This window comes from Symsagittifera roscoffensis, chromosome 4, assembly GCF_963678635.1.
Source record: "Symsagittifera roscoffensis chromosome 4, txSymRosc1.1, whole genome shotgun sequence".
In the NCBI taxonomy this organism is placed as follows: Eukaryota; Metazoa; Xenacoelomorpha; order Acoela; family Convolutidae; genus Symsagittifera; species Symsagittifera roscoffensis.
In genome coordinates this window covers 36535823-36554089 of record NC_087065.1, presented here as the reverse complement: position 1 = coordinate 36554089, position 18267 = coordinate 36535823, and the positions used below count along the sequence as shown (strand labels likewise).

At 34.8% G+C, this 18267-nt stretch overlaps 1 protein-coding gene across 1 annotated transcript in view; it reads right to left on the bottom strand.

The window, feature by feature from the left end:
* The window catches only part of LOC134845158 (mucin-2-like), a 428810-nt gene that overhangs the window by 36346 nt on the left and 374197 nt on the right, over window positions 1-18267 (bottom strand). The gene's annotated exons all lie outside the window — the stretch shown is intronic.

Below are 18267 nucleotides of genomic sequence, written 5' to 3'. Positions count from 1 at the left end.
GTTTTTTTAATATCTAAATATTTTGAAACAAAAAATTGAAAAAAACGCCACATCACGAGAAACCAAAAATTTTTGAGCAGTCATATTTGCACGCTTGCTTTGAAATCACTGAGTTTACCCGGACAGCGCCCCACTATCAAAAAGAGATTTCCAAGTTCGACTGTTTTTTTTACATCTAAGTTTTCGAAAAAAAATCATAAAAAAGGCCATATCTCGAAAATCAAAATAGTTTGAGGAGTCATACTTGTACGCCAGGTTTGCAGCTCATGAGTGTACCCTGAATTCACTCCACCATAGTGTTCGAAACTTAAATCTTACTTAAACAAATTGTGAACTAAAAATTTCAAGTTTTACGTTGCCAATATAGGAAAAATGTAGAGTTGAAATAACAGCATTCGCGCTCCAGCAGATTTTAAAACGTCGACTTGAATGAACTTTCTAACACTTGCAATGCTCTGGTCTTTCAACCGACCAGCAAATTGACTTCTGAAAAATGTGCCATGTGAAATTTTTTAAGCATTACAATATACTTAGCTTAAACGTGCAGAAATTCTTTCATTAAACAAGCAAAAAATATTACGTTGAAGAAGCTTTAAGAAATCAACATAGGGACTTTTTAAACATGGGTCAAGTAGAATGCCAATTAAAATAGGATAGATTCAAAAACAATTCTCAAGCGAAAAAAAACTGTAGTCAAGTAAAACTTTGAACTATAAATTCTATTCCATAAAATTGTTGTCAAGAAGAACTTTGAACTATAAATTCTATTCCGAGATTTTCAAAGTTTTGTGCGATCCGGAGGAAAGCATACAAACAATTGTTTCCTCTAACGGCCCAAGGTTAGGTTAGCAAGCCCATGAAACTTAAGCTGAAATTATTTAGGACAAAAAAAAACTTATTAAACGAAAAAAAAAAAAAAGGAAATTATACAAAGTCAAGGCTAAGAGAATTATCAATAGTAGGAATGAATGAACATTAAAAAAGGCAACTGCAACGAAAACTGCATAAAGCAAAAAATTCTAAGATGAGGCAACTAAGCCGACAAAGCATTAGCAGACAAGGAATAGGCAGAGAACTTTTTGAAACGGAACATTTATCGCTTAAAAAAGGTCCTTGTCAGATTCGAACCCAGGACCTTTGCTGTCCCAGGTGTAATCGTTAATTCCAAACTAAGTGTACCGGAGACGCTTAGAAATTTGATATCATGATGAACCAAGATACCAAGTGATTCTATTGAACAAATTGTCAACATGAAAAAATATATATTCCGATTTGATAACGCTATATTCCGAGAAAAAAATCAATTTTTCCCCCAAAATTTTGCTTCCAAAATTTTCGGTTGTTCTTAAACTAGAAAATGCTATTGAAAACAGTCAGCAAATGCACGAATTGCTAATTAACTGCTAATGGTGCTGATTAAAATTATCCGGACAAAACGAACAAAATTTGACCCCAAAATTGGTCATTTGGGAATTTTTAGTTAAGAATTACGCGTAAGGTACCAAATCAATTGATGAGAAAGTTAGATCGAAAGAAGACCTATTGATCAAAAGAAGCCAAAAAAAGTTCTAGAAGGACAAAATCTCCGAAAATCCGTTGAAAATTATTTTTGCTTCATAGCCAAACAAGATAACTTTTACAAAATTTTTCTAAAAAAGATTATTTTTACACAAGTAAAAAAGGTTAATTCAACTGAATCTCCGAAAATGCGTTAGAAATTATATTTGCTTGATAGCCAAAAAAATTCATTTTTAATGAATTTTTTTAATCAATTCTGGATAAACTAAAAAAAAAGACAAAACGATCAGCTTTTAGGGTAATTTTTTGTTTGCGAATTTCGCAAAATGAATTGCAATTTTTTAAATTCTGGTGAAATTTAAGCAAAATGTTCTCTCCATTTTTGGTCTAACCTCCACCCAATTTGAGAAACACGCATTTTAAGTTTCAAATGTTCAGCACGTCCGGTTAATTCGTCCGGTTAATTCACACGCATTTTGTCCGGTTAATTCAAATCAGAACTATAGCCTTTAAGTTCTACTAGAATTGAAACTAAAGGTCAAACTCTAATTCATGTTTAATGCCTTATCTGAGGCAACAGATTCAAAGTTTTTGAAACTCCAATCACGACCAATAGTACTTCAATATGATATCATACTTTACTCCTTACAATCTCTTTTGGGGGTAGTCGAAAATAGCTTTAAAAAAAAACCACCCTAACCAATAGTTCCTTTCCCTCTTTGAAAGTGATGGGAACAAAAATGGCGTAAAAACTAGAAGCAGAGGTTAAGATGCCAGCAATTATGAAAGTGTCAGCCACCAGTTATTATACGATTTGCTACCCTGAAAACAGTGTCGGATTTGGGGAAAATTATAGATGCCCCCTCACGGAAATTCACCCCTTCGATGTCCCAAAAATAAAATCGACAGCTAACATAAGTTATAGAAGCTAAACGTCAAAAAACTGAACAAAAAACCTTGCCGAACCTGGGTCAAAGTGGAAATCTGTTTGATTAACTCAATTTGCTTGTTGCTAAGATTAAAAAACATTACTTCTGACATATTTACTAAAGGGCACGAAATACTTAAGGAAATAAAACCCGTTTGAAGTACCAGATTAAGCGAGAGTTAATCAAACTAATTAGATATTTCAGATACCTGCAATCAATGCATTTTTGAAAGACCAGGTTTTCCCCTAAACTATTCACTAATCAAACAACCAAGGAGGGTTTTAGTTTATGAGATCAAGTTCTCTAGCGCACTTACCTTTACAGCATTTTGCTCGTAACTTAGTCTTCATAGACGAAATATTAACTACACTTAAACCACAATACCATTTTTATCACAGGAATGAACATTTTACTATTCAAAAAAACTATTCGAACCACTTCACTACATCAACTTGAAAATGATTTAAGTTCAAATTGCAACTGATTTGAATAAGGTTCGTGCACATAAAGGACCAGAAAAGCCTCCGATAATCTAATCCAAAGGAGGAATTATGGCAAGAAGCAGCTTTTCCCATCAAGGCATTTGACCCTTTTACTGCCCCCATCAAATACGTTACTTTTACAAGACTTTTATTTTAGGCAGATTGCAAGGCACCTTTAGTGCCATTACTACAGTTGAGCGGGGCGCACTAGCCTGAAATGCAGCGTTGAAAAAAATTGCTCGACGCTTTCATCCAAAATCCTCGATATGCTCATGATCTCATTTGTGTTAACAACTCTTCAAAAATATTAGTGACTCAGTAGTCGTTTAGAATACAACCTAAATGAAAAAGAAATTTGTTCTATTTTGGCTGTTGAAACTTCCAGTGAAAAAGCATGGATAAGAAGTTTTAACATTCACTTACTATCAAAACCAAATCATCAAGAAATTTTATGCTTGGGATAATCTTTTATTCAGAACAACAAGAAAAATACTTGGGGTGATCTTTTATTCAGAACAATTTTATTTAGAAAAATTATTCAGAACAATTTTTATTCAAAACAAAAAACTTTCCGATTAAAATCAGGCAAATTCATTGGTCATATTACTTCTTATTCAACTCTAAATCTCAAATTTCCCAAAGAGGAGTAGCACAGATTTTCGCCACTTGGCAAAACAAGAATACAAGAAAAAATCCCAAATGCGGAAAAAATCAGATCTACCAAAATATATAACGCTAGTTTAAAAAAAACGCCAGAAATAGAATGTGAAACTAGTATCCAAAAAAACGTACCAAAGCGTAACAAGGCCAAAAATACTTGGGCAGAAGCCCTCTAAGCCCAAAAAAAATCAGACAGGCGGAGCAAAGCTTCGCATTAATTGCGATACAACAAGAACATTAAAAAACATGTCTAGATAAAAGTTCATTCTGAGAAAATATGCCAAACAGAACATTTGAATATAAAATACAGAGGCGAAGATTTTCTTCGCAAATATTCGCGAGAACACGACAAAAAGCAGCTCTATAAATTGCAATAGAAAATAGAAATAAGCCTCGAATAAGTAAAAATTCGGCTACGTCTCGGATTCGATATGCGACCTAGAAATTATGAGTCTCACGCATTACCTACTCATCCACGGACGCTTAATAAGTCACAAACACAAGGCACAAATAAAGCAGAGAACAGATGGTATGAAATTTCTAATTCTACAGATCATGATTATAGCAAAAATCCCTTGCAGTTTTCGCAACTAGAATGAAAAAGCTTTTGCACAGTAAAAATCCGTGATTCGGCAACAAACCACAAAAACTCGAGTAGACAAAAAGCCCGACAATTCAATTTTTAACGAATATAATTTCAGTCTCATTGATAACAATTTCAATTTCATGCATGCCGAAAAAATACAAAGTACGGCCGGCACTCGAACCGATACCTTAGTTATCAAGTCGACCGCGTTACCACTAGGCTAGAAGGAAACGAGCCTGCAAGTTTTAAAGATCCGTTAAAAAGGAAGTAAGAATTGTAAGAAAAGATGTTAACGGGAGAAAGTCTAGTTCCCGATTACAAGACACTTGCTCTCGCAAGTGTAAAAGACTTGCAAGTGTGAAAGTGAACTCAAAAGACACACATGCACAAAAAAAATTCGCTCATCAAATGAATGTAGCATTATGAAGCCACAAAATCAATAAAAATAGGCCAAAACCTATCAAGCCGGAAAGAAGAGAAGAAATTTATTCAATCAAGTTGATAAAATCACAGTCAACGTAAAAAGCAACTTTCGAATAGGACGGACATTTAAAATTCTGATATGCTCAGAAAATATCTGTTGCAGTTATTCTAACAGAGCAGAAAAAAAGCAGACAGACGATAGTCTGAATAGCTGAAATTTTTCAGTGTGCAAAAAATAGGCCCCAACAGGAATCGAACTCCCGGGCTTTGTTATCTCAAGCATGGATTAACCACTGCGCCAATTGCTCATTGAATTGGGATTTTAAAAAGCAAGTAAGGCACGTCTACCATTTTACGTGCGAATTCAGTGAACAAGGTTATTTGCGGTTATTTATCTCAATATTAATCTTCAGTTAGTTCTATACCTCTGAATACATGGAAGTACACGAAGTTTATTACGATTATTTCAACACAACCCTGGCTGCAGATTTTGGTATCGTTGCGGCAAAGAGCGCCTTCAACCCACAGATACCTGTCATAGCTGTTATCATAGGACTGTCAGGTATATCGTACATGCATGATTAGTGAGTCCCTCCCAAAAAGATCCCGAATGGAGGCTTATAATTTACAAGTACAAATATCTTTAGTTATCTCTCAGAGCATTATGGTATGGAAGGAGATAAGCTCTTTCGGGAAAAACCCTATTGTAAACCTTTCAGGTTTATGGGCAATTTTTAGAGTAATTTTAGAGCAGAGAACCCGCGCTTCATCTTAGTCTGGGACCACAGATTATGTTGATCCTCGAATCACGTCTTGGTTGCGAGTAAGAGTTCTTAGCTACTTAGCCTCCCAATCTCTACTTAGCCAACCTTAGTCTACAATCAATGGTTTCAATCGTTTTAAGGGACACATCTTAAATAAGGTTAAGTTTACGAAAAGACGTTTTTATCATACATGTATTGGTTTCTCAGTACCGACTATCATATCTCAAACATGTGTGATTATCATTTCAATCGGTTTGGAGGGAGACTTTTCGGTCCAGACTACAATGTGGGTTCAAAGCAGCTTCGAGATTCTGAAACAGATATCCACTATTCAGTTGGCTGCATGCGGTTTGTTCGGTAAGACATAACATTAAAACTTTTGACTGAAAAAATAATGAAGCCAAGTCGAGTATTTCGCAAAATCTCAGCCCCTGTAAAGCTTAATGAACGACAAAAGGTCAAGCTTTCTATTCAAATCTTAACTAGACTGTGGTAAGTATGTGAGCTAAGGAAGTATCAGAGAGAACTGCGACCAATTTTATCATTGAAAAAGAAACGTAGATAAAATTAAGAGAAAATCATTTTTTTCCACATTTTTTGCTTATTTAAATAATCGTTTGTTTATTGTTTTTATATATAAAAAAGGTCGACAAAATGTTCGAAATGTTGCTGAAAATCCGCCACCCCCTCGAGAAAATCCTAAAATCTTAGATCCGCCCCTAGTTCTATAGGGCTGATATGAATTACCCACATAAAACCAACAAAACCTGGAAAATTGAACATACTTTGCTCGAACTCAATTGTTTTTCTCGCAAGCATATTATGAGACGGAAATCACAGAAGAATATATTTGAAAAAACACATTTCATACGTTTGTCTCAGCTGATGTTCATTTTCAGGAAAATACAGTAGCAAAAGAATAACCAGCTTTCAATAAGCATTTATTATTGCTTACCGAGCAACCTTTAAGCCAAAAAAATGAGTAGACAACCGTTTAGCCACCGTGTAGCCGAAAACGACCGCGTAGCCAAAAAGTACGGAGTAGACCACCGTGTAACCGAAAACAGAAAGTTCTCTCAAACAATTATCATAAACATAGCCAATCGAAGATTAGAAGAGAGTAATGTACGCAAGTAAACATGAAAAAACACTGACTTTCTTGAAAAAGTCTCAATTTTCGAATTTCAAAGAAAAAATAGATGCCCTTTAAGCTCTTTGAATTTCTAGAACAATTTATGATTGGCGCTTTTTTGATAACATAAACCCAACTTGAGAAAAATGGATCAATAAGTAAATTTTTATTCCGCTGGGAAATCTTAAAAATAAATTCCACTTTTGAAACTAGAAATCGTTCATGTTTTTTGCGCCATTTCCACGTTCGTATTTGTAGAGTGCTATTTACGTCACTTTCAGCAGATTAATTTCAATTGAACTCGAAAAGTGCATTATACCTAAGTGCATCAATATTTAAAAACTTTTACTAAGATAATTTTTGCATATAAATTACTCTGCCAGACGAAATGTTGTTCAAAAAAATCAAATTTTACAGTTCTTTTGCCAAAAAATGGGCCTTGAGATAACGCAAAAATACTGTTCGAAATATAACAAAGAGCGATCCAGCCATTTGATTTAAATCTGCCATCTATTGTAATATATCGACGGAAAAAATATATACATTTTGTTTAGCCCTTGAAACGACACAATATGAGGTATTCAAAAAATTCAGATATCGGATATTAGTTCGTACAAAAATCAGAGTCAGAAGGTATCAAGTAACAAAACGACTTTAAGTATGATAAATTTCATCAGAAAAAACTTCCATACATTGGAAGTTAAGGCAGCAAAAAGTAAGAAGATAAAACGATAGACCAACTACTCAAAACATCGCAGAAAAAAGTGTTTACGGGAAAAGTCTAGTTCCCATTACAAGTCACTTGTTCTCGCGAGCGAAAGTATCGTTTTGAAATCTTATTCAAGAATGAATATGTTTCAATATACTACATCACTCGACCTCCTTTAGAGTGGAAAAAACATCCTTGTCATAGGTTTCTTTACACTTTGAGTCGTCGGAACAATAAGTCCTTCGACAAGAAAAATTGATGCTTTAGGACTAAATAACTGGGCCTGCTTTCATCTTCGGGCAGAATGGGCATGCAAAGTGATTCGATTCCTGGTCAGACTCACCCAAATAACTCCCGACACTCTTAATCTACTACTGGCTGTGGATCGGTGGGTGGCCATGAAATATGGCGCTTGGTACAGCCAACACTGTACGCGAAAAGGCGCATGGCAGGCCATAATTCCTACATTAACAATACCCATCGTAATTTCAGTATATGACAGTATTCATTCTAATGTGGAAGAAGCTGACGAGCAGCAAAGATGTTGGTCTGAAGGGGTAAGGAACTCTGGAGTGAAAAACCACAGTAAAAAACAATCGCTTTGCATGATAACGCAATCAAAAGTGCTCTTAGAGAAACGAGTAATGACAGCATTAAGCTATTTTAGGAAACTCAATTCTAACAATTTTTTGAGCATACCGATTTTTTGAAAACCAAATAAACATGTCCTTTTAAAGTTGCATCTCCATATAAATTGTGGCGCTCGGGTAGCGATGGTGCCCAGCAGGCGCGGATCTAGGAATTTCTCGAGGAGGGCCGACTTTCAAAAAAATTTTCTCGACCAAACTGATTTTCTGAACTCTTCCAAACAACTATAAAGACCCTAATTTGACCAAATTTTCAGTGCAGCAGGCAAATTTTTGAAAAGGCCAAAAAAGGCGTTTTTAGGAATTGAGGGGAAAGGCGTCCCCTCCAAATCCGCTACTGGTGCCCAATAATCATATGATTGCTGGATCATAGTAACACTTGCGCTGCAATTTGCAATATGAACTCTTGCGATTAAGTTATAGCTCAATGGGCGCTGGATATATGCGCTCATGACAACCTAAATATTTAATCTACAAGCTGGTTGACTAAAAAAAATAAAAATGGCAACAAAATAAAATTTTAAAAACCTGTAGCTTTTCACGAGCTGTTTGACTGTATGGGCGTGGCTCAAATCACGCTCAAGGAAATCCAGATCATCTTAGCACACTCATGTTTTAGAAAGTGGCTGAGATTTTGGAGCTTGCCACAGCGGGGATGGGAATGGTTGCTGTTATAGCTATTTGTACACTCACCCTGTTCCTTGTCGGAGAGCTCAAAAGGAGGAATCTCAAAACAAGCACACGGACATCTCGGCAGCAGATCAAAACAACAGAAGCACAAAAACAATCGGTTACCTTTTTAGTATTACTGAGAAAATAAGGAACACATACAAATAGTCCCACACAGAAGTCTCATACACAACAGACCGTAGCATGAAAAAAGTTTGATAAAAAACAGTCCAATATAAAATAGACTAAAACTATTGGAATTAATGCGTTCGACTCAGACATTGGAGCACAAAGGATCAAAACCCCTGAAACAAAAACACTTGGGTGAATTCAAAACGGGTATACCTGGGTACAAAAGAAGGGCTCGACCTGAAAGAATTGGGCGAGGGGAAAGAAAAATCAACACCTCGTATGCTTCCATCATTTAGCCGGTTTCAAATTAACTTGAGCACAATTTTGAAGAACAAGGAAAATAGTGGAACCTGGGGAGAACTTTTATTGCTTTGCAAGGTTGAAGAATTTTAAAAACTAAAAAAAGAACGTTTTTGATTTAAAAGTATGACTACATCAATAGTATAACTGATTCAAAAGTATGACTACATCCGGATAAAAATGTTGGGTTGATATGATCTAATGATCTTGATCAAATTTTTGGTCAGTTTGTTGGTTTCAAAACTTTATGGGGCGGGTAACTTTTTGTTTTGCGCACATTTGACCAAAAATTTTGGCATAATTTTGTCCGTCCTTGAACTTCTCGATGAACTTTTCTCGAAAGATGCTAGCTAGTCACTTGTTTTACAAAATTACTGTTCCACCTTAGGAGAAAGTCATTCTGTACTCGCCAAACCTGTACTAGTTTATGTCGACCTTGAGAAGTAGGTCTTCCAATATGTCCTCAAAATAATTCAATATTTATTGTTTTTTTTTCAAATGATATACCTTGAAGAAACTCGAACGCAGGGGGATGTCTTCTACGGGCAAAAATGCACTTAAAGGAAGCATTTGAATTCGCCCAAAAAAAATCAAAATGATTGCTGTAATTGTGAGTGTTGCCAGATGCTTGGTTTCATATCAAAAACAAAACTTAATTTGAGTGCAATGATGGATAGCTGTAATTAAATCTCGCACAGCTACTTCAAAATCAACTGTAAAGCGTTTCCGGTAATCAAACTTTAGAAAACTGAAAAAGCGACAATACGTTGATTCCTTTTTTTGTCAGGAAGAAGAGTGCAAACAAAAGGTATAAAGCATTCTTCAACTGAAACGTATATAAATTAATTTCGGTAGAATATATTGGAAGCTGTCTAAAATGTTCCATCGCAGAACCAATCATTATGTTTCGCGGATTTCAGCATTTAATGAGTGGACGCTGCTGCTCTCTAGGCGATTCTTAGCTAGTACCACCCGGATTAGTTAAAACGAAAATAATATTCATCAGAGAGAATTTTTTTTATCAGCTTCGATCAATAGTACTGTTTTCCAGACTAGTTGTATGGAACTGATTTTTTTTACTTTGATATGTTTTTTCGGATTAATTTGTTGAGGACTGTTTTGTGTTGTACAGACACGAAAAATAACTTTGACTCTGAATAAGAAAAAAGTGCTAATTGTCTGTTATAATGACCAAAATGAGGTGTCTTACACTGATTTAGGTGGCAATAACATTCGATCAAGTAATTTCAGGCTCACTTTATATTTAAGGTCACTCGCGGCTTGCTCATCAACGGTTCGGTGTTCTCCGTCTTTGCTTTTATTCATTACTGTCTTCTCTTCGGATCCACAGTGCTACAGGCTAGTAAAAAGATTATCAATACAATAACACAAATAGTATATCATTTTTCCGCTTCTACGTTAAGTTGAATTATAACTATGTCATAACGAGTAATTCATTTTAAGCTTAAGTCTAAATACTTATATTCATCGTCAATAAAGAAACCCCTACAGCAAATACCAAATAGCCTATTGACTACAGGATTGCTCTAAAGCAGACATCAAAAAATTTCTTTAATGAGTTATATCAGTTTTACTTAAGGTTCAAAACATGAATTGTTCGACAATGATTTGAATTTGTACTTCGCACTAAAAAATCAAAAAGCAACACAATGAACAAAAAAGCAAACGATTAGTTTGAAAGCGAAGATACTTTCGAAATACATTATTTGCGCCCAGGGACTCAAATAATTATGCTATATCATTATGCCTAGCTGCCCTTCACATATTCAAAAACTGGTTTCATTGAAAAGAAGCTGTCGAACAGAGCCGACAGAATGACTTAAATTTTCTGAATTCTCCGCGGAAAAAACCTTTTGCTTGATCAAGTTTTCTCTAATTGTCTAACTTCATGAAAAAAGTGCCAATCAGTATTTGAAATACTGATTGGCACTTTTTCCATGAAGTTAGACAATTAGAGAAAACTGGATCAAGCAAAAGGTTTTTTTTCCGCTGAGAATTCAGAAAATTTAAGTCATTCGAAACCAGACTGTATTCACAACTTTCGTGACCTTTACACTTTTGCTGTTTGATAGGAGTTTGGCTTTCTATCAAAAAAGGAAATGAACTTGACTTAAAAAGAAATGATTAGCCAAACCACGAAAATGGGCGTGAAAAATTTGATGTCATTTTCCTGAAAAAAAATCATCAAGGCATATATCAGTGAAAATCAGTTCGTTTTTATACGCTTAAAAAATCCTCAAGACCTGTAGAAGTGAAAAACACTTCGTTCTTTTTGATTGAAAAAAGTCAGTAATCCCAACACAAAAGGATGACGATAAATTGAAACTGCACGGCCAAAGACTATAGCCTCATATCATAAGCTTACTGTAAATTATCAGCGAAGTTTGAGAATGATATGAGATGATTTTCATTGAAAAGCAAAACATCCTATAAAAATATCAGCTCGGCCTTAGACTTTAGATCAAGTTTTTCATGTGGGCGTGCGACAATATCAATTAAAGAAATGATCCGCATTGTTTTACAAAAAAAACTATTCCGATGTTTCCTTCTTAAAAAAGCTTCTGACACTGCTGACCAGTTATTTATTTATATATAACTGAAACAGTACGGTTTCAACTAACAAATCAGTAAAAAAAATGAACTTGGGTGACAGAAAACAAAAAATATATGCCCGAGGTGCTGTCCTGGATTTAAAAAAAAGATTAAGTGTACCCAAGCTCCGCTCTAGGGCCATTTTTTTGCACTTCGTTTTATGTAGATTCATAGAAGTAAAATTACCGTGTGCAGATGATACGGTGTGGTTAATCAACCACAGAAAAAAGATAAATAATATTTGTGAATTGATGATGTCCATTAGTGCAAAGTAATTACGAAATAGTAACAAGGATAGCAGGTTGCCGTGCAAGTAGCACAGTATATTCCGACTATACTAATAAAAATTTCAAATAAAAGTTTTTCAAATTAGCGTCGTTTTTTGTGCGTGTGATGAGAAACTATACACACGCATAAAAAATTAGTAAGTTAGGCATAATCGACAACATTGTCTTCAAAAAAAGAATAAACAAAAAAATTTTTAAAGAGAAAACTCAATAAAAAAATTTCGAAATGTTTTCTATTTTTTTTTGCACAAAAATTTTTATATAATTTTTTTAACCAAGGAAATGCCAAATATAGCTTTCAAAACTAGTTTCCATTCGGAGAAATTAAGTTCTTTTCAGCTTAAATGACCAATTTAACAGAATACCATCACTTTATTTGGTCGAAATTATACAAAAAAAAACCAAAAATTTCAAACCAGTTTTTCACGACACTGGGATTTTCTCGACACTATAATTTTTCTCGACACTGAGATTTCTCGAAACTGGGACACTGATAAATCACTCAAGCCAGTCCGATGATTATTCATGGTACCGGATTTTGCGTGGAAAACAAAAAATAAAACAAAAATTTTCAATGGTCGGAACAATTAGTATCAGTGCAAAGTAATTACGGAACTTCGACAACGCAGTTGCGGTTAACCTTGAGAGAAACTAAAAACGAATTTAGAACTTGATTGGAAATGGCCCTCCGGTTCAAAGAAGCCCTTTCAAATCGAACCATGATCAAACTTTGCAAATGCAGGAAATACGAACATGGTATGTTATGCTCGATGATCGATCATAACATGATGATAAAACGATGATCATATAATCATTCTTGCGCGTTGATCATACCTAAATAAATCAAATTTCAGGATTAAAATTCGAAAAACCAAAAATTAAAGTACGCTCAGGAAACTCCATGAAAAGTACCATTTTTCATGTGTTTTTTCCACTTCTATTTGAGAACAAAACCCAAAATCAAAGTTTAAAAAAATTTTAATGAGAAGAATAGTTAACTGAGTGTGAACAATATTCAGGACTCTTTTCAGAAAAAAAAATAAAACAAAAAGACAACTTAAACAAGGATAACCGGTTAGTGTGCAAGTAGCACAGACTGTTCCGACCAGTCTTAAAAAAATTCTGTGTGGTGAGATAAAAGGATCTGAATAAAAAGGCACATTGGAAAACCGTTTTTTAGAAAAAATACTAGAATAACTAAATAAAAATCGTGAAAAAAATTTCAAAATTTTTTTTCATTTTTCAAATTTTGAAATTTTTTTCAAGATTTTTGATTTCTAAGAGGGCGCTTAAAACTCCAAAAACTAACTTTACTTGAGTAGAACTAAATTTTCAAGGCTTAAATTCAGCATAAAAAGCTTCTGTAAGCCTGCTCACTTGCTCAAATTAGACGAAAAATCAACCAATTCAAAGCGGTTTTTCTTTACACTGGGAAAATTTCTTTCTGTCGTTCGAATCACATTATAAAGGGCTTTATAATGATACATCACTCGACCTAGTCCGATGATAAATTGTAGTACCTAATTTTGCGTGGAAAACAAAAAGTTTAGAAAAAGAAAAAAAACTAAAACGATAATAGTATTCATTCTTTGGATTGTTTCAGGCCGAGGCGACAGCGAGACTTACATTGGGAGCAATAGCATATCTCAGTGGCTCCATCTCAGTTTTAATGCAGGGTCCTATATTCATGTCAATGAAACCCATGAAGAACGCATTTAAACGCGGTCTAGGACTAACGACTTCCCAAGTACAAACACCAGCGTCGAAAAACTAGCCACGAAAAATAAAACGACAACAAGCAATGACCATGAAAATATAACAACTCAGTGAATAACAGTGTTCATTTAATGTACATTGTTGCGCCAAGAATTTCAACAATAACATTTTATATTTCAATTAAGTTATAAACAAGAGGAAGTTATTGCCGTGCAAGTAACACAGATTGTCAGCCTTGGGTAACTTAAGGGTAAATTGCGCTACAGCAAAAAGGGGATCTCTTTAACTATATCCCCCCTCGAGTACCTATAACGAAAATCCCCTAAAAAATAGATGCCAAAAAGGTAACGATAGCTTGGTAAGATGAAAACAAGAGTAAAATTAGTTGAGGTCCACTTCCTCCATTTCACCCATACAGCCGCGGTAAATTTGTCTGAAAGAAATCTTCTATGATTCCAGACTCCAACAAACCCCAGACAGCTTTTCTGAGGTATGTAAATTGCAGAAAAAACCTTAGAGGAAAAAGGGGTAAACCCACCATTGGCCAGAATTCCTTAACAAAGAGTGGTATTCCGGAACAATAAAATTTATTACTGCCACACTCTACCACTACACTCTATTTTATTACACTTTATCACAACAAGTTAGAATTACTTAGAATATCACAGATTGGCGCAGACAAAGAAATTACAACAAAATAAACAATTTGAATAGGTGGCCTCTGCCACAGTATATTTCGATGATGCATATGCCCAAATCTTGATATGTGAGACCTTTCATTTCGCCAAATACAAATTTGTTCATTTGAATAAAAACATCTTGTCAAGATCCTACTTGGAAGGAGTTTTGTTGCCTCTGTCTCAAAATTTCAATTCATTCAATAGAATTCTATTACTGTGGCGCTCTTTTGAAATCGGCTCCATAAAACTGCGCTTCCAACAAAACCCGTGGTTTTTCATGATTGGATACCAATATTGACAAGATACCTGATGATTTGTCACACATTGTAAGACTCTAATTACCTCGTTTCGTCAACAATGATGACCTGTGAACAAAAATTGCAACCAAAAAGACATACTTTCTCAGTTTCGTACTGCCCAATCAGAAGGCACAAGTTGCCGCATCTGCAGCTTATTTCAAGCCCATCGCACGAACTAATGTTAGAATCTAATTCAGAAGCCGGAATTACATCACCAATTATGTAATTCTGTCTTAAATCTGATTGGTTTAGCTGTCGATCGTACTCTAGCCTCCTTTCCGAGTCACTCAAGGTTTTCCATATAGTATTCAGCAGCCGTGTCAAAGCATCCGAGTCTTCTGTTGAGCTGTCCAACAGTTTATCAGGGTGGTTTTGTAAAATTAGAGACTTGTACTTGCCTTTGATTTCGTCTATACTAGCATTAGGACATACATTAAGCATCTTGTAGAAATTCAACATGGTCCTAGTCTGAAAAATTGATCAATACTTTGAAAAACAACCTTATTCTCACCTCCCCGACAACAAAAAGTAAATTTTTAATTAAACAGGCGAAATAACTAGATATCTTACACAGACGCGAAGTTGAACTTCACAGACAAAATTATTGAACTTCAAAAATTATTGTGGCAATTTATCCTGGCTCAATTCACCTTGATATCACTATTTAAGCGCTTTGATATGTGAATCAAACCAACGCGCTCACATAAGTCATGAACATTATAGATAATTTAGTTTAAAGTTTAGCTCGAATAGCATGCTGAATTATCGCAAGCTAAATACCCTTTTGTTCCGACCATTGAAAATGGGGAGGAACTTTGTATTCGGGTGTGTTTTAATTTTTTTTCCACGCAAAATTAGCTAACACAAAAATCATCGGACAGGGTTGAGTGATATATCATATTTCAGCTCTTTTAGTCGTGATTCGAACGACATAAAAAATCAAAAACATTTTTAGTGTCGAGAAACAACGGTTTGAAATTTTGGATTTTGGTTCTAACTTCAAGCTAATTATTGAGGTAGTTAGTAATTGCAATAGCTTATTTAAGCTTAATTTAAGCCGTGAAAACTTAGTTTGACTCAAGTAAAGATAGTTTTTGAAGACGAAATTTGAAGACGAAATGTGTTTGAAATGTCAGCTACGTTAAAAAATTGATAACTGCGCCATTAGAACTTACGTTATCTTTTCAATCAGCTTTTTTGAAGTCAACGAAATTTCAATGAGTTGAAAAATTTACTCCACGCAGTTTATAAATTTTTGAAAAAACTTATTATTGCTTAATGCTCAGAAAAACAGGTCAGAAAACTTTTGAATTAAAGCGAAAACCATCTGTTACTGTTAAATTGAAAATTTTGATTTTTTAGTCTATTTTTAAGCCAGCAGCGTATAATTGGCTTTTTCAGAAAAAATAAAAGCCTATTCAAGCCCTGAAAAATTAAATTTGCTCTAGTTAATAAGTTTTCGAAGTTTTTATGCGCCATTATGGCGCATAATTATTAAAATTATTTTTACGATTTTTGTTTTTCTAATCATTTTTCGAGCAAAGCTGTTGTCCAATTTGCCAATTTTAGGAAAAGTGTTGAGTATGCTTAAGTTTCAGGCTTTCGACCAATCGTTGTAACTAACCACGTACAAAAAATGGACATTTAATTGAAAGTTTTTTTTCAAGAATCTGGTCGGAACATTCTGTGCAACTTGCACAGTAACCGGCTATCCTTGTTACAATTGAGCTCAGTGAATCGATATCTTCTTAGAGGTATAAAAATGTCCCTTAAAAACTAATATTTCAGCATTTTGCATAATAACATGCGCAAAGTTGGTTAGAAAAGGTGACTTGACCCTATAAAACTACGCTTGCAAGTTTGTACAGGTAGCAAGGTTGGGTATGAAGTCAAAATGTGTTTGAAATGTCAGCTACGTTAAGAAATTGATAACTGCGCCATTGGAACTTACGCTATCTTTTCAACCAGCTTTTTTGAAGTCAACGAAACTTCAATGAGTTGAAAAATTTACTCCACGCAGTTTAAAAATTTTTGAAAAAACTTATTATTGCTTAATGTTCAGAAAAACCGGTCAGAAAACTTTTGAATTAAAGCGAAAACCATTTGTTACTGTTAAATTGCAAATTTTGATTTTTTTTAAGTCTATTTTTGAGCCAGCAGCGTATAATTGGCTTTTTCAGAAAAAAATAAAATCTATTCAAGCCCTGAAAAATTAAATTTGCTCTAGTTAATAAGTTTTCGAAGTTTTTATGCGCCATTATGGCGCATAATTATTAAAATTATTTTTACGATTTTTGTTTTTCTAATCATTTTTCGAGCAAAGCTGTTGTCCAATTTGCCAATTTTAGGAAAAGTGTTGAGTATGCTTAAGTTTCAGGCTTTCGACCAATCGTTGTAACTAACCACGTACAAAAAATGGACATTCAATTGAAAGTTTTTTTTTCAAGAATCTGGTCGGAACATTCTGTGCTACTTGCACAGCAACTGGCTAAGCTTCTCTTCTTTTTTTGTTTCCATGCAAAATCAGGAACCAAAAACAATCATTGGGCTGGGTTGAGTGATATATCTTTGAAAAGTACTTTTAGTTTAAGATGCCTTATATAGAGCTTCTATGGCAAAAAAAAACATTAGAAAATATTCAGTTTTTTATAATTAATTCATTTTTTGAAGACAATCGAAATCGTTTAAACCTTATTCAATTAAATTCTACGCATTTGTATAGCTCTATCATCACACTGCGTGCAAGAAAAAAATTCTGAGAAAGTCGTCGGAACATTCTGTGCTACTTACACAGCAACCGGCTATACTTGTTTCTAGTTTGTGAAGGGCTATATTTTGCTGAGGAGGCTATAACAGGAATTAGCTTCCTTATCTCAACTGATCCTGCCTATGCTAATATCTTCGTAGGATTTATTTGTCACAAAGGAATGTCATTTTTGTCTGATGAACCGAACTTAAAATATGAATTTCACGCACGTGCAACTAAAGTTGACTCCTGCTTCGTGACATTTGTCTTGACTGTGTTTCTGACTGGGCACAGTAAACGTATTGAAAGTCAGAGCATTCATCAAGTCATGTAGTAAACCCGCAAATCAACGAATCGTTTAATCAGTTCCGTGAATCAATCAATTTACTCGACCTGCGTAGTCTCGCTTCCATTAAAACCGTCAGCTGTTTTAAACATGACTATGGGGTCCTTACTTTTCATTTCGGTGTGTGCGCTACAGATGACAACGTGTAATCCAGATGAAGCAAGCGCTTGGACCAATACATGGTCGTCCGTCCAGAACTTTTATTCAGCGCGAGTAAATCAGATCTACCAAAGTTAGTTTTTCACGGACATCTTGGAATAGAAATCTGGGCTCTTTCATCAATTAGTTGCGCAACTTTACCGCCCTTCCAAAATTTGGAACCCTCTAAAAATCAAAATCACTCCCCCCGCCACAAAGGATTTCCATCTCTAACCTCCGGCCAAAACTCCTCTCACGTTTCTAACATCATACCCCCTGGCTAATCCCCTACGCTGACACTGCAGGTTTGAAACCCCAATTTCTTAGTACTACGGCTCTTTTCCACACATCCCCCCCTCCACACACAAACACAGTTCTGAAAAACTAATTTTAAGTTGACAATGGTGACTAAACTAACTTTTCTGAACACAGTTGTTCTTCATACTTTCAGCCATACTTCATACTTTTGTTCTTCATACTTTCAGCCATAC